At 38.0% G+C, this 13,475-nt stretch overlaps 1 long non-coding RNA gene across 5 annotated transcripts in view; it reads left to right on the forward strand.

Moving 5' to 3' along the window:
• Window positions 1–5,658: 5,658 nt before the first annotated feature.
• LOC107318059 overlaps window positions 5,659–13,475 on the forward strand; it is an 86,497-nt gene continuing 78,680 nt past the window's right edge. For all 5 annotated transcript variants that reach the window (XR_004308344.1, XR_004308345.1, XR_004308346.1 and 2 more), the window contains exons 1-2: window positions 5,659–6,409; window positions 6,926–7,014. This is a non-coding gene — a long non-coding RNA (uncharacterized LOC107318059). The remainder of the gene's footprint in view (window positions 6,410–6,925; window positions 7,015–13,475) is intronic.

Here is a 13,475-nt window from a genome sequence, read left to right on the forward strand (position 1 = left end):
CCCTCTAGCTAGAAAGTACTGTGAACAGGCAAGTGAAATATTTGAAGGTCCATTCTACCTTTCAAAGATATTTAAGCCTATGATATAAGGGCTTGAATTGTTTATTTTGCTGAAACAACAAATAATGTTTAACTCTTTCTTCTTGAAGGGTAGAGCAGAGATGCTATGTCACTTTCTTGAGTCATCCTGATTCATGTTATGTAGCTAAAGCAGCTGTTATTTTTCAATAATCAGTTAACTTCAAAAACAGCACCAGAAAGATGCAGTATCACTGGCTTTCTTTTCCTTGCAGCATTTAACCTTTCAAGTTTTTTGATGTGGAACCTGGTTAGTTAATTCCAGGGCTTTGCCTCAAACTAGTGTGTGGTGCCAACTACTAATCCCCTATATTTCTGTTCACTGAAGAATCTCAAGCCCAAACCTTCGAGACCCATTTTATGATTTTCTGATGGATGGGGGAAAACATTTTCTGTCTGAGCTATGCATGCCAAGATTCACAACTAACTCTCCTCCCACATCACCCTGCACAGCTGGTCACTTTGTGTGAAGTGTTAACTCTGATCCTTTTTGCACCAAGCTCCAGGGCTAGTAATGGATAATGGTAGGCAACTGTATTTTCCTCATCCCTCTGTTCTTCGTGCTACTGTTTAATGTCAGTGTTTCCTCGTCATTAATATCCATTGATGGTCTTATCTCAGATAAGGAGGTGTATATCCCTGCAATGAGAAGTGCCCATGGTTAGAATTGTCCTTTTTCCTCCTGTTTCCCATGGTTGTTTTTTTTTGTTTTTTGTTTTTTTTCCTTATTCTAATTTTGGAGTTATTTCACATCCCATCTCATCTTCTCCGATGTATGAAAATATTAAATAAAGGAGAGATGATAGTTGAGTTTCCAAGACTTTCCAAGAGCAGAGATTTTTCAATTATGTATTTGATTGCTATGCTGCAGAGTATGTTCATCTCCAATTAGTTTTGAAACAAAGTTCAGTCACCAAAAGATTTAATTCTACCTGTGCTACTGCAGTTTTAAAGTTTCATATTGCATGGGATCTAACAGATAAATGTATCTGATCAGGAACCAAGTCTTAAGATGTGAAATTTAACTTAAAATTCAAAACCAAAGCAAGAAAACTTCAAACTGAAGTGCTTGTGTAAATTTTCTGCTGCTTTTTCAAAGCTAATTATTTAGGGAAAAGATGATGAACCTTCTTTGAGCATTATATAACTATTTCATTTTCTTACAGTTGATTTTTAGTATCTAATATACAAGGGGTGCTCTGAAGTAACACCTATTTTATGATGGTGAGCTCAGATGGGTCACAGCTGTTCCCAGTCAGAGTTGGCTTTGGGTGCTGGCAGTAAAAGGGGAGCAAAATTCCCTGAAAGCCAGCAAATGCTCTCCCATGAGGAATGAATAAATCTTACTCCAAAGATTTAATTGTGAATATTTCATGAGGTTCCAGGCTCTTCTAACTTGCTTGTCAGAGGCAAATGTGGTTTGGGGTGATTTAGGTTGAAGGAGTCATTGTTAGTAATTGATTGGATTTACCATCTCTGTCAAATTTCCACTTATTCCCTCCTTCTGTAAGTTGTTGAATTTATAATTGGTCAGCCTCAAATTATATTTTACTACTTAATTAATTTTATTTTATTTTTGAGAAAAATATATTTTTTCTAAACTGCTTCCAGTGGCTTCAGTATTAAAATCAGTCTTTGGTCCTTCTCTATTAATTTGTACGTGCTCAACACCTTTTCACAAGCACAAACATGTTGACGGACATGGTTTACTGAGAACATTGGTGGGTCTTTTCCAACCTTGGTGATTCTATTCTAGATCATGAGGCCATATTTCATCAAAGCAATTTTCAGTAGCTAACTTAAAGTCAGCCCCAGATTCTAGAGAGAATGTTCATAAACATAATACCCTTAAATTCTCTTAAGCAGATTGTCAATTATGTCCTGGGTTCATAAGGTTATTTAAAGGCAGCCCTTGCACAGTTTAGTTAAGTGCTGACTGAGAGTTCTGGGTCTAAGTGAAAAAGGCTTAACTTAATTTGCCTTAGAGATCTGCCTTTTTCTATCTCACAGTCATAACAAGGCTATATCTTTAGTGTTTGTTTATGAAAATTTGGCACTCCGCTGTTGTTTACTATGAAGTTCATTTCTGACCACTAAAGGAAGATGCAAGCTGAGCTGCTATTGGGAACATGCTTGTATGTTTATGGAGCGTAGCACTAAACTTTAAATTGTTTTGGTTTGGCTCAAGCATGGTCATACAAGGTACTCTCATGGGTCGTAGGAGAGTTTGCTTCCTCAATTTCTTTCAGACCACTGTAAGTATGTGGTTCATTAACATATGATAAAAGCGCGACTATTAAAAAAATACCAGCTGAGTTGAATCAAATACTAGTGATCAAAATGAGGTAGACACCAAGTTTATCTATTTATTTTTAACTGCTGAATAAGTATTCTTGTAATTAAAAAGTAATTCTAATTGAAGTTCATGGTCTTCAGCAACAAGTAGCCTGACAAAAAGAATTTGGTTGATGGCAATGGCAGCAACACCTTGACTGACACCCCTTTCCCTCCCCCCTAAAAGCCAAAAATTGTCAGAAAATTTTCAGGGAAGGGCAGGGGAATGTTCCATGATGCAGACAGGCTTACGCTTCTGCAGTTGCTTCTATGTTGCACTTCATTTTTCAGCTTATTATGTATTAATGGGTCGAGTACAACTGTCCATCACTGGCAGAATAACTTTATTAGAAAACCAATACCTCTGCTTTGGGAAACAGTGGCACCATATCTGTTAGCTTCAGCTTTTGGATTAAACACAAATTAAATTTCAGAATGAATTTGATCTCATGGTTCATCCTGATAGAAGCTGTGTAATGACAATGGACACAATAGAGAATTATAATCACAGCAAGCTCTAAAGCTACTGAGATCTGCTTTGGAGGCCTTCTGCAATTTGTTTTTTGTTGTATTTGAACTGATTAATCTGGGAGGGCAGCAGATAAATTCCTGAGCACTAGAATTTAGTTGCATACCAGTGTAACTAATGCCAATCCTGATGTCCTATTGCAAAAATGGTCAGCACTTTAAATTTTTTCCTTAGTAGACTTTTTCCTGAGGTAGAAATCAAGACTATGGCAGATGGACAGCAGCTTCACGGCTCATCTACAAATGTGATTTATACATGTTTCTGTACAACGCGGCTCACAGGAATGAAGCTCAAGATGAACAACAATGATGAAAATAGTCAGATTTTTCACTTGACAAGTCTTTATTGTAGGTAAAGCTACTAATTTTCTTAGGGACTAAGTTAACGTTCCTTCTTATGCTATCCTCATCTTCTATCAAACTTGCATTTTTTTTCTATTGCAAACTTCTGTTCTGATGTGTTGTTGGTAATTATGAGGAGTTATTGAGGGTTACTGGAGAGTAAATAAAGTATTAAACTACATCTGTGTTCAGAAGTTATCAGAATGACCAGCGTTACATATTGCACCAGCCATTAAAACCACAGCGCTTGGTTTAAGTTAGCCACATAATGTCCAACATAATCCTAATGTCTGCCTGCATTTGGAAAGGAAGGTGTCTGAGAAAATAATGGTTAACAGGTTGCGGTAAATGTTGTTTAATATGGTGTTTCTGTGAACAGTCTGAAAACACAGTGCTGGTTTTCTCTGATCATTTAAGATGAAATAACTGAACTTATTCTGAGTGTGGCTTGTTATTACTCTAGGGATGGCAGCTCAACAATAGTTTTTCACAAGGGTTGTAAATAAAAGTTTTTGTTGTGGCTGTTTCCTTTTTTCATCTTTTCCCATAACAAACTAAATGGGTACCAAAACAATAAATGAGATGGGTGCTAAGTTTTGGGGCAGAACGTGATAGTTCAACACAGTGACTTTTAATATTTCATTTCATATTTCATTGCTGGGAAGGCGGAAATTGCTCATAAAGGAAATCAAGGGTGGGTATCACAATTTTGATCTGTGGGTAGCACAGTGGGAACTTGCCACATCCTTAGTGTTCAAACCTAATATATTTATAGCATATGATGACAAAAGCAAGAGGAATAACAGAGTCTACTGGGTTTGTAAACCAGCATGAGATGACTAAGCAGCATTGACAAGCAGAAAACAATGGAAAGTGACCTTGTTCTGTTAGGCTTATTTGGCAGGCTTGCATTTCTCCATTATGCAATGCTCTCCATCAACCTCAATCGCATATTTTCCTCAGTCCTAGATCCCTTGCATCCCCTTTTTCTTCCCATTCAACTAATCAGTCAAGTAAGTACTCTGCTGTAGAGAGGTGATAATCACTGGGTAAGCTCCTAAAAGTGAGGAGATGAGATGTTTTTCCAGAGTGCTATCTGGCCAAGATGTGGAGAAGGCAAACTGCAGGAGCATGCTTTTCTACATTTGCTTTTGCTGTGTTTAGATACTTTTCTCACATGTATTTTCTTGGCTAGTACCTTACTTCCAAGAAACTTCCTGTTGAGTGTCAAGCTGTGGATCTGCAGTCTTCTTCTATGGGAGGGATAAGCAGAAGCCAAAGCATGTCCAATTGCTCTCTAAACACTGTGGTGGAAGTGGGCTTTCTGAAGGGTAAGTTGAATGTAGAAGAGTATAGTGACTCAGCCATAGTTTTAACCACTAAGGATCGTGTAGCAACATATTTTCAGACAAGAAAAATGCTGGAGAGTAAATCAGATGAGTTCTCTAACCACATGGCAGAATGAAAGTAGTGGTTACGATACAAGCTGTTTTATAACCCTAGCAATTTTTGCAGTGGTCGTGACTATAATTTTAGTAAATCCAGCTGTAGTATTTAGTTAGGGGAAAAAAAAAAAGTTTGGAGTTGGTTTGAGGTTTTTGATTTGGCTTTTTTAGTTTTGGTTTTCTTTAATTGACTGAGTTTTCATGTACTGTAAAAGGTCAGGAATGAATGGGAAGGGTTGATTCCCATGTCTCTGAGCTGTACCTGTGTCTTTAAAAATATTTTGTTGCTACTTTGGCCTGAAGTTGGCAATTTATCTGTAACAAACTGTATCTTGTGGTCTAAACCTTAATCCAGCAGCCAGAGGTTTGGCACCTTTGAACTGGAGACATAGAAAGTAGCAAAGTTGTTCCCTTATAATCCCACAGCATACTTTTTACAAGTCTTCTCTCTAATTGTGGTGAGTGCGATGACTACCCTCCCTTCAAGGTACTCTAACAGGGAGCACATCTTTTTATTTCTGTCTGGCAAATGAGAGGGATGGTCTGGCAGGAGCAAAGCTGCTGGAACACTGCAGTCCCCACTAGTGGTGGCTCCTGGATGCTTGTGAGATCATTTCTGAAACCATGATAGTTGAAGTGCTTGAGGGAGGTAAGATCTGTGGGAAAAAGTAATAGTTTTTATTAGATTGATATTCCTGGAAAAAACACGGTCTTTCAGGCATTAAAGCATGTCTTCAGGTCTGAAATTGGCTTCCTTTCTACATAGCTTGGTCTGGGCTGAGATGACAGTGTCTGTAAGCTACTCTGCTTTTTTCCAACTTTATTTTCTTCTTTTTCCTTCTAATCCAAGGCTATTGCCCCTCCCTACAGTTGCTGACTTGATTGCTCAGGTAGTGTCAAGATTCCAACAGGTGGCAGAAGCTAAACTCGTCAAAATTACTTGATCACAAACATGAGGTGGGTCAGAGGTGATGCATACTGAAAGGAATGTGTTCCTGATCACCCGAGTAAGTCTAGAGTTTATTTCTCCTTGCATGCTTTGCCTGTTGTAATAACCCTTCAGGGAGATGGAAAATGGAAGTCAAAGAACAAAAGCAAGTGTAGATGGTACCATTATTATTGCCTGTTTTTCCTGACCAGCTAAATATGATGAAATGAACTTATATTGCTGATGTTTCTGACCTGGCTCTGCAGAACCTTGCAGTAGCAGCCTGGTCAGCCACTCCTTGCTCTGATATGTGACCCTTCAAAGGTGAGAAGGAAGCTTCCTGGAAGGTATTAGCTTTCTGAGCTCTTGTTTTTGCCTGTTAAAAAACCTTTCACTAATTATGGAGTGAGTCATGCAATCCTATTAAATTAGATTATGTGCGCCTGTAAAAGGTTTTGCCAAGTAAAACAGATTCTCTCAAGGATATCTGAATGTATCAATATCAAAGCCTGCTTTGTTTGTGGTAGAGTGAAAAGTTTCAGTTTGTGTGCACTATTTTAAGTGCACTCACAGGTTGTTACCCAATCAACCACACCCTGGTGTGATGAATGTAAGTGCCAGTCCCAGCACCTGGGCCTCTTTTGCAATCTGATGCCATTATGGGCAATGAGGCTCAGCAGTTCTGGGTGTTTTGCTTCTTCTTGGCCACATGCAGGGAAGAAAATCTGGGAGCACAGAAAGTGCTGTGGTTTGGGGTGAGTGCAGTCTCTGTAGGTGCCTGGGCAGGCGGGGGAGATGGAACCTGGGAAAGGGTTGCACTGTAAATTAATGGTACTGCTGAGGTGTTTCTTCTCTAATGTGGCAAGCTAAAAGTCTCCTGGGTGCTGTGTTAAGCACTTAGTGTATGCTGGATTCCTAGAAGGCTATTCTTTTGACTTGAAAAAAGCCTGAGGGCCAGTTGAGAAAACTGTTCAAGGTTGGCACCAATACTAAAGAATTATGGTGAAATCTAAACTTCTAGGTGAGACAGTTGCAATGCAGAACAGATGACAGATATCTGAAAGGGTTTGAGTATGGTTGTTTAATCAGTTGTTCCCAAGGAACTGGTGTTTGGATGGAAATCCCAGGTTTCTTTCTCCTGTAGAGATATCCCCCCAAAAGGGATACAGGGTTGAGGGGAATAAAAGCTTACTACAGTACAGGGAAACAGCCCATGTTTGGGTCCTGGTGGTTGTGGCTGTGTTGCTAACGTGGCTCTCATCCCTTTTTAGGGAAGGCGGTAGACATGGAAAGAGAAGCACATCATTTTTCTCCAGAGCAACAGAGGTTTGCCACTGAGTTCTTTCAAGGCTGAATGAAGGTAAGTTAAAAATGCATTGAAGTGACTTGCTTCAGGTGTCTGTTTTTCCTAAACGGCTATCTTAAGTGTTAGATAAATGTGTTTTGGATTTAGTGCTGATTGGGGGACCATTTGTGATCCTCTTTTTGTGGATTTTTCTCAGAATGTTAGTGATACGTGAAGTCTCTTAGAGAAACTGTTTTCAGTACTGCCTGTATGTCTTAGAAGGGCAAAGTTGTTTGTTTTCTTACTTGTCTTGCAACTCTATCAGACAATTTATACTTGTTTCTGGTTTAGACCCTTTTATATTTGGTTCAGGATACAAAGAACTCTGAAACCATGTGTTTTTTAGTTAAGGTGTATCTACCTGGTGTAGTTGATCACAAATGGAAAATTCAGGGCATTCCTGTGCTTGAATGTTGTAGGGGAAATGGTAGTGGAAGTGACAAACAACCACCTTTCTTTCTGTGGGGTATGCTGGTAGGTTTTCCAAAATAAGCGTTTCTGAAGCCTTGTGTGTAATTAAGAGGGATAAGCTCAGAAAAGTAAGGTCTCTAATTGAACCCTCATTGTTTAATAGCATGAGTAGAACATGATATTTCAGAAAACTAGTATTCTTATTTGATGTAGTTAAAGTGAATAATTGATGTTACAGCTGTTTATACTATTGAGTGATCTCACAACTATCAGGTTTTCGCTGGTTTCTATATCATATCTCAAAGAAGTGTTACTTTGTGAGCTTACAGCCATAGTTACTTACATCATTAATAATTCATAAAGGTGACTTAATAGTTCTTATCTAGTTTAGCATATGGCTGGGTATATCTATCTGCTTCCATTGTGTTTCTCACAGTAGATGTTAATGAGGAAAAAAAAAGTCCTTGTTCAAAAGAAATTTTACAGAAATCTGTTTTTTCCCCCCTATTGTGTCAAGCATTATATGGCTTTGCTGGTTGAAGTTCTATACTTGAATTTCATCTTTTGTAAGCTTACACAGGTTTTTATGGATTGCCTACTTGTCTTTTTAATTTTATGAAACTTAAGCAGTGATATTCAGGAAAAATACTTACTGTAATTTCTGAATCATATTTTTTAAACTTAGAGTTAAACTAATTAAGCCTAGTTCCTGTTTCTGTGCTGACCTGCACAGTAACTTTATGGCTGTGCTTCTTCACCTGAAGCAGAGAGGGGGAGGACAGAGGAGGATTGGGTTTCTTTAGCATGGATCCCTTACGCTTTCCCCCCTAGATGTCACTGCTGAAACTATTTCAGAGGGACAGAAATGCCCATAGCAGTAGCTAGAGCAGGCCTTTTTCCTGTCTGTTTCCCAGTCCTATCTGGGTCGCTATGTAGTAGAAAGCCAAAATCTTCCATGATAATTGTGCTAAATATGAAGAAAGCCTTGTCATCTCTGATGCCTGAGGCATGGGTTTCATTAATCATATCTTCACAGTGTGCCTAGCTTCTAATTCTTAATACTGGTAATTAAGTCATCCAGATTTTTAATGAGAGCCTTGAACTTAACTTCAGGATCTTGATCCTGAAGTGTTTCTTTTAAGAAAGAACAGAAATCCTCTACATCCTTTTTATCTAATATTCCCCTTATCAATAAAGCAAGCAACTAAATTGAGAGGCTGTAAGTATAAAATGTTGGTGATGTTATGCTGAGGCTGTAAAATAGGTAATGTACATAAACGCATATCAGGAATTTGGGTAGTAAAGCATGCAGAGAAGGTGTCATCTCTGACAAATAATTTTTCTTCATTCTTGGTGATCCTCTAGTGCTATTTTCACCCTAAACGTTATAGTGTCCCTTGATCCCAAAGTCTAAATTACAAAATACAAAATGTAAGGACGAAATTGCTGACACACAGTTGTTCATTAGAAAGCAAGAGTATTCTATGAATTTTGAGGTGAATACTTCTTTCTACTTGTATGAGATGAGCATCACCTGTGTTAATGAGGTGCAGTCATCCACCTGGAACTAATTTTTCAGAAGCAGCTGCTGAGCAGGTAGCCAGATATAGTAATTAATTTGACCTAGGCAGAGAATCTGTACACAAGCCAAAAGAAAGCTTTCTGCATACTCATTCCCATTATTTAAGAAATGAGAGGAGAAGCCAGCTCATTTGGCATAGATATATACGTATGTGCGTGAATACACACAACCCAGTTCAAGAGAAAATAATAAGTGTCCTATTGAACCAGAGAAGTAGAAGCATGGTGCATGAATCCGTGGGGAGCTGGGAAGAGGTTGCTTTCTGCAGTATCCTAGGAGACACCTTAAGACAAACTGTCTCAAGCTAAGGAATGGGTTAATAAGTGCTGTTTATATTGCTTGTTCCCATGCAGAAACTATCAGAAGTTTAGGGGCTTAGTTAACTTTGCCATATCTGAATAGCATCAAGTAGAACTAAATACTTCTTTGTACTTATTTTCCAGCAATGTAGACCTTACTGGAAAACATCATTCATGTCAAAAGCGGCTTTTTAAATATGGGTGAAAAATGTCAAAAGTTTGTGGTTTTCTTTTTAGGGTTCTGGGAACTATAATTCAGCCTAAAGCTAAAAATGACACACCCAAATATGAAGTTCAGATAAAATCAGGCATTCTAAAAATACTTGAAGTTGTTCTAGCTTCTTTTAAGAGAAGATAATTACTTGTAAGAAATTCTTGTTTGGTAAACTGATTCCTGACTTTAGTCATGTCTGTTGCTAGAATTTGTCAAAGCATCGTTGAATCCTGACGAAGAAAAACACAGTAAACTTTTCCATACTGTGTTTTAAAAGAACTATCCATGAATTATATCGATCTTATAAGGGGAAAAAAGTCAAACTTCACAGTAGATGGAGGCTGTAGTTATTAATGTTGTGTGTTTTAAAATCCAAGACTTGTTATTTTCCATTTTGTTGATGGGAAGTGGTACCAAGATATCTATACACTTCTTTTATTACTTTTATATTTTTAATTTATTATTAGTCTACCATATTTAGGTAATACTCCAAGTTTCATGAGGCACAAGATCATGGATTCTTGTGCTTATTGAGCAAATTCCTACAAAGCAGAAAACATGTAGAATCAACAAAGCCCCTTTTTGCTTGGAATATCAGAAAGGGTGGATGCATCAAAATAAGAACATGCTCTGATAACTACAAAATGAGAATACAAGGAAGCACTGTATGTTGAAAGAATTCCACTTGGTCTATTTAATTTATTGAGGTAAAGATTAAGAAGTGTTTTCAAGATGTGGGGGAGGAACCACTCGTATTCAGCAAGAAAAGACACAGAGAAATCCAATAACAAAAAGTTGTGTAAATTCAGATTAGAAATAAGGCAGCTTCTTCTCAAGCATAATAGTCACTGGAACAACTTACCTTAGACGTGTGGCTGTTTCTTCACCACTTTGAATACTCTAAGCATGAATGAATATCATTACAAAAGATGTTACAGCTCAAACACAAAATACTGTCTTCCAAGTACAGATTGTCAGCTATTTATCTTAGAAGTGTTCCTATAGAACTTGATGAATTTTGTGTATTTGCTTTATGGACCAGTCAAGTAAAACAGTGTATAAAACAATGTATATGTGAATTTGAATGATGTAGCACATAGAGAAATTTGGTCCTGTGGATTTCCTAAACTCCTCTTGCAGTTGCTTCCAATTCTCTGGAGCAGTAACAGTAGGAAGATATCTCTAATATTGCCAGCATTGTTTTCTGGCTTCCACTGAACTACTTAGTGAAATTTTAGCAAGGCTGCTGCCATATTCAAGGCTATCTGCTAAAATACTGCAGGATAATGAAATCTGAAGGGCAGTTTATGATATCAGTAAAACCAGAGGGTATATGAAGGCAAATGTAATGAATTAACTGACATAAGTTAAAATTGATTGTTAGCGTAATAGCCTCAATTTGCAGATACTTTAATAATGGATAATGCACAAAAATCCTTACCGAATCAATTGGAGTATTCACACTGTGCAGTAACTTGAGTCTTGTTTCTTTCTAAATAATTAAAAGACCAGACCTCTAAGTCAGGACTGGAATTACTAGTGATGATGCTTCTGAAATCGGAGCTTAGTTGTATTTGTGTTCTGTTGTACTAGGAGTACAGGAAATGCTACCTGTTTGTGTATGATAGAGCAACAGATTTCACCAGCTAGAAAAAGAGTTGGAGAACTTTTACTTCAGTAAAAGAGTTGGCCTTGAGAATGATTTTTTTTTTTCTTTAAAATAAGAATCTCAGAGGACATCATGTTCTCTTTAAGGTCAAACTGACATGAGCAAAAAAAAATCTAGATGAGTTAACAGAAAAATCTATTGTACTCTCTGTACAGACTCCTTAAAGGAACATGCCAGGTTTGACATCAGGGAATTCAAAACAAAATCTGACTCTTGTTAACGGTAATTAAAATATGTTATTTGTGTCAGCTAAGTACATAATGCCCCTAAAAGATTTTTATCATGGGATCTGTTGAGGTTGAGCTGTCTCTACACTAAAATCTGAGAACATACTTCAATATTCATTAGATCCTTCTGAAAAACTGTTAAATGCTACTAAACTCACATATATTTTGACTGTTGACATTCACTTAAAATAGGTATGTATTTCTCTAAAATTACTGTAGTCTGAACTGCAGAAGTAATTTTAATTTATGACTAGCTTATTTGGTAGCTAAACATATTGTGGCTGCACAGGTCATGGAACAGTTGTGTTCTAGATTTTTCCTCAAAGGGAAACTTCCCAAGAAAGCTGCTGGGGCCCCAGCTGTCTCCCTTCACAGGTTGAATGCTGTGGACTTAGCAGAGTTTAGACTCTTGTCAGTGGTACCTGAGAGATAAGATCCAGTGCTGAGTGGTGGGGAAGACCCTGCACCACATTGTGCATGTAGCAGGGATGGTCTTCTGGGCATGGCAGGGCACAAACATTGTTCAGAGGTGGGCAGAGCTTGCTGTGTGGCTCAAGGACTGCCTTGGTTGCTGGACACGTGCATAGTCTGGGTGAATCCCTATTCATACTCTGTGCTCAGACAGCATATCTGGGCAAGGAGGTGAAGTTTGGGGAAACTCAGAATGGGCAGTGCTAGGAACACACTGCAGGTGGGATGAGCAGTGTTTGTCTGGGTGCTTATTGCCATGTCTGAACTGTCCTTGCCTGGAGGACTGTAGGTGTGACTATCCCCTTGGTTCCTGTTGTCCTGGCTCCCTGTAGTGGCCTTGTAAGTATGTTTATTTAGTACTGAGTAATTCCTGGTTCTACAGACTGATCTGTAATATGGAGCTCATCTCAGTTATAGCTGAGCCCAATTTATATCTGTGTAGGGCTTATTCTGAATGCATTACTGGCACACTTGAACTTTCTTCAGGAGCAGTTGTGAAATTTCCTGTGACTAATTTGAAAACAGCAACTCCATTGCTAGATGTTGTTCAAATGTTCTTGAAGAGCTTAGGGAGAATAACCAATTCCTGGAGCAGTGTCAGAATGTTGGCCAGGGCTTTATATTGAAAAACAGAGTATTCCTGAATGGGACTGTGGGGTGCTTTTTAAATTCATGGTGGAATGTGGCATTTGAGAATGGAGATGTTGCTGCTGAAAGACAATTTTCCTAATCACTTCTCATCTTAGAAACGTGCAGTAGGAACCAAATCATGGCTTGTGTCAGCGCTCAAATGAGTAGCTTTGTCATGCTGAAGTTATTTATTGGAATAGACAAAGTATTTTTATTGTGGATGAGCTTTTTCTGTAGGATGGAAATTATCATTAAGTCTCAAGACAGTGAGAAGGGTTTGTCTGTAATTCTTTAAGTACACTCATGACACTCTAGCAGTTTTCAGTGCTTCCTTATTAAAGCATGGTCTGTTCATTATTTAAAGTCCTGGTCAAGCACTGAAAGAGTTACAGAAACCTGAAGGATTTAAGTAGTGTTTAAGAGGGGAAAAAAAGAAAAGCTAATGTGGATCTGATATCTTTTCATGTAACTGAAATAGTTACCTGCAGACATAAATGTGTGTTCAGAGATGCAAACAAAGCACTGTGGTGGCATTTGAGGTAAATGGGATGACATTTGACATTAATGAGCTGTTTCAGGAAGATGCAATTGAATAAGGCTCATTTAAAAGTAACTTTTACTAAACTCATTCTTACAGATAAAAACTTTGCATGCTATATAACCATTCTCAGAAGAGATGGTATCAGAATTGTATTTAATAATATTCACTACTGTATTATGTATTTGGAGGACACATGGTCCTTTACAATGAGTTTCCACAGCGTGTAGTGCAGGAAGACGAGCAGGTTTGTAATGTTAAGGTGAATGACAGTAAGAGAAGTGATTTAAAGAAAAAATTGCTTGATTGGTGAGTGTATGATTCACACTGGATACCACAATTAATCACACCTCTTCTGTTTTATAGACAGATCAGGGGTTGGGGAGGAGGAATAGACATTTTCTCTTAAAAATATCTGTGGAGCAAGTAATCATA

Source organism: Coturnix japonica, chromosome 9, assembly GCF_001577835.2.
Source record: "Coturnix japonica isolate 7356 chromosome 9, Coturnix japonica 2.1, whole genome shotgun sequence".
Lineage (NCBI taxonomy): Eukaryota > Metazoa > Chordata > Aves > Galliformes > Phasianidae > Coturnix > Coturnix japonica.